Source organism: Alligator sinensis, unplaced genomic scaffold, assembly GCF_000455745.1.
Source record: "Alligator sinensis unplaced genomic scaffold, ASM45574v1 scaffold534_1, whole genome shotgun sequence".
NCBI classification, from domain to species: Eukaryota; Metazoa; Chordata; order Crocodylia; family Alligatoridae; genus Alligator; species Alligator sinensis.
In genome coordinates this window covers 2,136,033-2,144,722 of record NW_005842050.1, presented here as the reverse complement: position 1 = coordinate 2,144,722, position 8,690 = coordinate 2,136,033, and the positions used below count along the sequence as shown (strand labels likewise).

The 8,690-nt window shown below is 44.2% G+C and overlaps 1 protein-coding gene across 1 annotated transcript in view; it reads right to left on the bottom strand.

Annotated features, from left to right (window-relative positions):
- The window catches only part of PLD5 (phospholipase D family member 5), a 320,538-nt gene that overhangs the window by 140,725 nt on the left and 171,123 nt on the right, over positions 1–8,690 (bottom strand). The gene's annotated exons all lie outside the window — the stretch shown is intronic.

Genomic DNA, 8,690 nt, shown 5'->3' with positions numbered 1-8,690 from the left:
GAAGGATTTGGAGCCACACAACTAGCCCTTAAGGCTTGAGGTGCTATCCGGGGGCACAGTTATGGAGTGAGGCCTAGCAAGGAGCCTGGGCACAGGCAGAGGCTGCCAGGGGTTCACTGGAACCGAGCCATGTAAAGGCCTGTGGGCAGCCTCCCTACTATTTCCATCAAGGCATAGCAGGAGAGACAGAAAGGTGACCCCAGGGTGGAAGGGGCACAGTCACGGAGCCTCCTGGGGAATGTCATGGCCACCCCATGTTTGGCAGATGTTAAGGTCCCTAGTCTCAATTTAGCATAAAAATTATATTCATTCAGGACTTCAATGGTATTACACTATCTTGCAGCAGCTGATGACATAAACCTCCTACTCCATGCCTTAGAAAAGTAATGATTTTAGTCAGCTTTGAAACACCTACAACTTCTCTCTTGGAATCCCTGACAAGCCCATGAAGCTTTTGTGACTAAACAGCAGCTACTGAAGCAGCTTTTTACCTAGCAGCTCTTTGACCATGGTTTAAATTTAAAAAGAAGAAAAGCTCCTGGTAGCTATGATTCCATCATAAGTCTGGTTCATTTTTCTATTACATGATAAACAATGTAATATTTGAGTAACATCCCATAGTCATATGATCATTCTTTTCAAATGAAGCTCTTGATACAAAAGAATAGTTTTATAAAAAGTGCAATTTTGAATTTGAAATCATTTACAAGTATTTTAATTGATAAAGTAATGTGTACCAACCTACATTTCAGATGCAACTTCAAGTTTTTCCAAAGACTTTCTATGGTGAAAGCACATCCAAGAGAGAAGAAAAATTATCATAGTTGCAATGTCATTTTGGCCATCAAGTCTATTTTACTTCCTGTGTCGAAAAACAGTCTTACAGAGGCAAATCTGAACCTAATTAGAAGTTAGGTCTGCATTGCCTACAACTGTTTTGACAGTTGACTACACCCAACCATATATGAAGGTTAAAAATATTAACTTAAACCTAAAATGCACTGAAAACTAAATGCAAATGATTGAAGTCTAATAGTAGTTCCTTTGTTACTACCAGTAAATTTACTACCAGTAAAACTCCTACTGTTGTTTGCCTCAATCCAGAAAGATCTTAAATAAAACACACGTTTAACTTAAATACTTAAATATTCCTCTGTCTTGGCTGGACTTTCTAACATGCTTAAGCATTTTATTGGATTACAATCAGGGCACAAAGACCAGTCTTGCAAGGCACTGATCTCTTCTCTACTACTTTGGAGCCCAAAAAATATCATTCATGTTAAATATTCTTGTACTGCACAATAATGCTACTAAAATGAACAGGGGTAGTTTTAGGGAAAGGTACTATTCTGTCCAAGTAAGTCTTGAAGGATCAAACCCATAATGCCATCCTTTTAATTATCAAAGTTTTGAAATTTAAAAAATGTAACACACACACACACACACACACACACACACACACACACACACATTTGGGAACAAGGCTAAAACTGAACAGAACTGAAAATCATAATTTAACTTGTACATTTATTTCAAAAACCAAGTAAATATTGCTGATTTTAGTCTATTCCTCATTGAATAAAACACAGCATAAAGCAAAATGATTAACTGGCGCCATCAACTAGGAACCTGAAAATTCCTTTCCCAAAAGAAAGAGTAAAGTTAAATGACTAGATCACCTACATCAATCTGACATCTATCAACAGCTGATCACACCACTTAAATCTTGGACATACAGACCCACCTCTTGTAGATTAAAACACTCTTTGCACTTCATAAGGTCAGAACTTACTCCAAATGGTGGCCAATGTCAATGTGCTGTCTTCTAGACGTGGTATCAAGCACAAAAAATACTTGATTTTCCACTGCTTTGGGCCATGTGTAAACATTTACATCTTTAAAGGCTGAACACAAAAATGCCATCATGTCAAAACAAAAAGAGATTATGATATTGCAATAAAGATTTGATTGATTTTGAGCAGCACAGAAAGTTCAGTAACTGTATAAGGAAATGTTTATAAAAAGTCTAGGAGACTGGCCAAACTTTATCAAACCAGAATTGAATGCAAGTATAATTTAGTAAAGCCAAACATAATAAACAGAATTAAATGAAAAACTATAAACAGAGGCCCAAGAGATACCCACAATCACCCTCTTAAATTTGTTGTGTCAATTTAGGGTATAAACTGGATCATGAAGACAATGATCCTAGTCCCAGCCCTGGAAGTCAATGAGAACATAACCATAATTTCAGTGGTAGCAGGGCTGGTCCAAAACCCAATAAATTGGGATGGAGTGGAATAGGGTGGAATGCACCCTCAGCAAGTTTACTGATGACATGAAAAAAATGAAGAAAATACCCCAAGTAGAAAATCAGAGTAATTAAAAGCTATCCCAAGAGTGAAACTTTCTGGAAGTGTGCAAGTGGGAAAGAGCCAGAGCTCCTGAGCTAAAATTAAACAAAGAGGGCACATCCACACATGCAAACACATGCACTTGTAGCAGCTCAAACAGAAGTGGTGAAAATTTAAGCTGGGGCTTTTTGCCTCTGCACATGTGCTCGAACATGCACTTTGTTGTACAGCAAATTGTGTCACTTGGGGCCAAATAACCCTGCCTGGCTCTTCCCAGATCTGCAGCCAGGGAGAGCTAGAGCCTGGGGCCAGCACCTCTGCTGTCCCCAGCAGTACAAAAAGCTGCCCTGGCAAGTAGCTACAGGAGCTTCTGGGGCCCAGCCAATTGGTACCTGGAGACATTACCCTTGTGCCAGCTGAACTGCTGAAACAGCCCTGAGAGTTCCCTGCACTCTCTACCCACTACAGCAATCTGGCAGTGGGGGCTGCTGCCTGGCTATGACTTCCTGCGCACCTGCTAAACCCGGATGAAGCATCTGCCCTTCTGGGCCAGCTGCTAGTGGGCTGTGGCTGCATAGTTGGCCTCTGTGAGGCACTACTGCCATGTCTGCCCTCTACCTGTCCATCCGGGCAGCTATTGCTTGGAAGATGCTCTGAGTGTGGTGGCCTGCTTTGAACTGTCAAAGCATGTCCTCCTGGCCCCAACTGGCCAGGAGGTCAGCCACAGTGGGCTGGGTCCAAGGTGCCAGCTCTGAGCAGATATGGTCCTGCCACCGGCCTTCCTAGCAGGAATTCTGGTGTTCCCTATTGGAAAACTGAAAAATCCCTGATAAAAAAATCCCGAAGTCACTCGGTAAAATACCCCAAAATCCATATTCCTCCACAATTAAAACAAAAGACCACTAGAGAGAGAGACAGACAGAGAGAGAGAGAGACAGAGATCAGTTGGGCAATGTTTTATTGATATATATACAGTGTTAAAGCAGTTTGGAAGACTACCAGTGTCTCTATCATAATTATAATGTGAATTCTAAATACATTAATTCATGAATATGTATTTTGCAGCCCCCCCCGCAGGGCCCACATGCTCCACCACTGCTTGCTCTCCTAGCCCTCTGGATTGCTGCCCCACCTGGCCGCATCCCCCACTGGCTCCTGCAGCCCCCCGATGGCTGCCCCACCCAACCCCAACCCGCCCGCTCCTCCAGGCCCTCCAATTGCTGCCCTGCATGACCCCATCCCTGACTTGCACAATCAGCTTCCCATGGCTGTGCCCCCTCACCCCAACCTTTGGCACTTAAAAAAATGCCAAAAAATCTCTGCTCACCTAACAGGAGCTGTGGGGGCTCCTGGCAGACCTACCTGGGCAACACAGGGCAGCAGGGGGCAGAGGGCCCGGGCTAGGGCCACTGGGGCTGTCACCTTGCTCCGCACTGTGTGCCAAAGTTTGGGGGTTTTTTGGGTTTTTTTCCCCTGGGATACTGGGGTGGGGGAGCAGGGACCAGGGGGGCTTGGGGAGAGGGCAGGGCCAGTGGGGGTCCCCCCCCCTCCAGCCCCCCGACCCCTTACTTACTGGCACTGCAGCCTGGGTTCAGCTCCCTGTGGCAGCTGGGGTTCAGCTCCCTGTGGCGGGCACGCTGCCTGCCCTTACGGGCAGGCACCGTGTTTCAGCACCAGGGCGAGGGCTAACCATAGAGATACTCTGGCAGCCAGAGCATCTCTCTAGAGGACCGAGCCTCTTTGTTGCCTCAGGGCACGGTCCCGTGCCCTGCCCCACTTTTTTTCTTTGCGGGGTTTTTTGACCCCTGTATATCCAGGGGTCTAATTTTCCCCGCCCCGCGCTGCAAATTTGCAGCACAGGGAACATTTTCTTATTCCTGCACATGCCTCTTGCAGCATGTCAAAGGGGTTTGAGATGCTGCAAGAGGCACATGCAGGCTCATCTGGACATGCTCAGAAAGTTTAAATAGGAGTTCATTCTGTATTTCCAAATAATGGGTTCCAGATGTAAAAAAGTAATTGGAAGACCATATTTCCAATAATAGCCCATTCTGAAACACTCCATGTTTTTATTGGCTTTCAATTAAATAAGGCAGAGGTTACTGAGTACGAAGCTGTTATATAGAGATATGAGGACTACTGTAACACATGTAAGTGACATGCAAAAAAAATGTCTAGAAATGGACATTAGAAAATAAAAGAAGGTGAAATCATACAAAAGTCCATGACTGATCTGAAAAAGAAAACTTACAATTTTAAATCCTTTAAACCAAGTTGTGATTGAGATTAGGGAAAAAAAACCCTGAAGAGAGTAACTGTTGGAAGTCCCAGAATAACCACTGATAAAGCTGCTAGAATTTGCCAAGCAATCACCTAGTCAGAACAGACCAGGGGCAGGCAATTATTTCGGGTGGAGGGCCACTTACTGAGTTTTGGCAAGTCATCGAGGGCCGCATGACAGGCAGCCAGGGGAGGATAAATATTAATTTTCTAAATTTTTTAGGGGCCCCGCAGGCCTGATAGAATAGCCTGGCGGGCCACATCTTGCCCATGGGCTGCATTTTGCCCACCCCTGGAATAGATGCTTATGGAGGGTAGAGAATCCAAATTTCTTCAAGAGAACTGACCCAATACAGAGCTCAAAATTGAAGTCCACAAACAACAGCATACAGAACTGTGCCTGCTGTGTGAAACAACACAAGCCAAGAGAATGCACAGATTTCATCACTTTGCAAGAACCTGTGCCACTATCTCTGAGCAATCCTTCACAGAAACAATGGACAATATTGCTTCAGATGATTGGACTATCAACCTGAAAACAAATGAGACACTCATGAAAGTGAAGGGCACAGGACACAAGCCAGTGTGGTTCAAGAAACAGTGATGATAAAAGAAAACCCATATGTAGTTAAGTTAATCAAATGGTGATACTGTGGCAGAAGGCCACCTGTGTTTCTCCCCAAAAACTCTGCTCTGTGACAATGTGGTTAAGATGGGCCCTGCAGAGGGTACACACCTTACCCTATCTCTTTAGGTAACCTGAGCTGGATACATTCCTGAGGGAGGGGGGAAACCTGCTCCCTCTGCCTATGTGATTGGCATCACATACCTGGGTGAAGGGCTTGGACTACCTGGGGAGCTAGGAACTGCCAGTCTGCCCAGCAACTAGTGATGCATTTCAAATTTGTTTGGATGATAGCCAACAGGTCCTCGCCTCCATTAGACCAGGTAAATGAGGTCATAAGGGCTATATAAGTTAAGGACTGCCCAGGAGGAGGAGGCAGCAGCCATGAGAAAGACTCAGAGAGAGAGAAGAGTTGAACCATCTGAAACTTGCTCTCTCTCTCAAAAGCCATGATCAAGGAACTGCCTGCCTCCAGAGGGAATCTCCACCTGCCTCTGGATGATACTTGTGAGTAAGCTACCTGATATCTAACTAGATATATAGCTTGCAGTAACTCAGATGTGTGATCAAAGGCTACACAGTCATGCCAGTTTGCTCTATGGGATTTTTCTGATATTGCTCTACCCTGTACCCTATTCCAACCCTAACCCTTGTAACCAATAAAGTTATCTTTTGCACCTAGCATGGGAGTGGGTCTAGATTATGCCTTGGGGTCCCCTTGGTTCAGCTGACTAAGGGAGACCACTTCTTGTGCTTCTGTCTGAGAGAAGCACGCCCAAGTGCTTGAAGTGAGTCAAGTACCCTCGAGGGCTACTAGGCCTGTGTTTCCCAGGTCACAGAGCCAGAATAAAGCCTGGACCTGGGTGGTGGCCAGGCTAGTGGGTGTGCTCCAGGAAGGGGGTCAGCCAGACGTGAGGTACCCCCAGGGAGGCACTTGGAGCCTGGAAGGTAGTCGGGCACAGTGAGGTGGGTGGCTCAACACAGGAGCACCCACTACTGGGCTGCCACAGATACAATGCCCACTAGCAAAATACATAAACTGTATGTGCATGGATAAACAAGAAATTGGAAAGGATATATCAGTATTCAGTATATCAGTATAACGTGTCTTTCCCTTGATCTTTGGCAGGAGGCCAAAACAACTGAAGATCTTGGCATGGTAAGGAAACTCTTAGCAAAGTACTAAATAGCTGAAAGAGCCAAACTAGCCCACAACACTATTTTACAATTTATGCCCCTTTTTTCTAACACAGAACCCTACCAAAATTAAACAAAAAAGTGCCTTCAAAGGGAGAAATCTTTGGGGAGATGGCTGATGACAGTAATTTTTTCTGTGCTTGATGCATCATCGTGGTTCTGGCAGGTATCCTTGGGGAAAAATGTGGGGTATACATAGGGTGACCATATGTCCCAGTTTGGTTGGGACACTCTCCAATTCCATAGGCCAGGTCCGGCCAGTTAGTCAAAAGTCCCAGGCCAGAGTCTGATGGGGAGATGGAGTGGCATGGTGTACCAGGCAGGTGGGCGGGCACTGCCTGAACCAGCAATCTGAAAGAACGATTGTACAAAGTGGGATGCAGATGTGGAACGCACATCTTACCAAAGGGTTTGAAAAACTAAAGGAGTTACTTAAAAAAGCCCAAGTCCTGAGGTAAGTGCGAAATGCCTCTACTGAGAGGCCTGGTTTACTCTTCTTAGGTGAAAACTAGAGACCAGTAGTTTATGTGTAATGAATGCTAACAAAAACTGAATGTCAATCAGCTCAAACAGAACAGTTCACTTTGGCCATACAGTTTCATGAAGCAAGTGTTAGTTGAAACTGAATGTAAACCGCTTACTGACATTGCTAAAAAAGCCCTGGCATACACCCTCATACACATTCTCCTCCAAAATAACAAGATTAGTCTTCCAGTTATAAACATATGATTTTTAGACTAAGAACAAACCCGTAGGAGATGTACTGGTTGTAGACCCAGTTTCTAGAGCATTTGCCAAAAATCACAGCGAAATAAAGTCCAGAGCTACATCACATACATGTCAGTCTGATTAAAACACCCTCTTCAATGATGAATATCATCTGGATTTTGACTGCGAAAGCCTTTTGTTTCATGGCAGAAGGTGTTAAAGAAAATAATTTTAGAAAGGATACCTGGGATTCCTTTAAGGACAAGATATTTTAGGGGAGAGTTGTGAAGGGAGTTGTTCTGTTTCTGCTTCTGCTTTGTTTTGTTTTACGGGCTTCAAAACTATGGCAAATGCTGAAGAAACTGCTACAGCTTTTAACATATACTGAAATACAGGTCAAAACAAGTAAAATGTTGGTGCCACACAAAAAAAAATGGCTCCACATGGAAAAAATGTCATAGATTTGTTTATGCTAGCTGGAAATGCTTATCCTAGACTATGACTTTCTTTGAGATAGTCTTACTAGAAGGTTATATAATAAGCAAGTCAAATTTCTTTTCCCTGGAAAGGGCATACTTGATATAGTTATCCCTGACAATAGGCCAAAATTTAGTAGGCATGAGTTTAGTTTGCACTGAAGTATTTGTTCAGACATGTAAGCCCTCACTCCCCATTTCCCTTGCCCAATGCCTTGATGGAAAATGTTGTTAGAACAATAGATGACATAACAAGTCATTTAATCTTTGATATTTAGCACTGTTATATTATCAAATCACATGAATAAAGCATGGGTTTTTGCTTGACATTGTATTCAACAGAAAAGGAATCCCTGCATTTTAAAAATTGATGTTAGTAATTAATATCACTAATTTACAGTCCTTCTCCTACTTAACCTAACTGTGCCTCCATGCTATGAATGCTATAAATATACCATCCCCACACACACTGGGCTGTGTATTGCTGGTGTGTGTGTTTGGATATGGTCAAGATGACACCTGTTATTCTGGCCATGTGCTCAGCACATGGTAAGCTGCGGCCTGTATTTGGGGAGAATGTGTAAAACTCTCTGGCTTCATTGGCCAGAGGAAACAGAGGATGCTTCAGGCAGACTGGTTGGGAGAAATACTGAAATGTGGCCCTCCTGGATTCGGCAAGGCTTGGGTGATGTCACACCAGGTATATAAGAACAACTCACTAAGGCTCTGGGGCTGTTGTTCATCTGCTTGCTGAGAGCTGCACAGCTACATTGGGAGCCAGAAAACCCATGGGGGGGAGGGAGGTTCTCCCCACCACTTCACTAGAGAGGCAAGCAAACAATATTAGAAAGGGAAAGCCTCAGGTACAGGGAGAGAACGTCTGTTTTGGAGTTTGAGACTCCTGTTTCTTCCCTCTTTCCCCCTTATTTTTCCTGAGTTGGAGTGTTGATTGCTGGAGCAAACTGATCAGCAATGGAGTCCTGGCAGTTTTGGCCACACAGGCCTTGAGTGGGAGAGTACCATGCGGGTATTAATTCCTGGAGCAGGAAT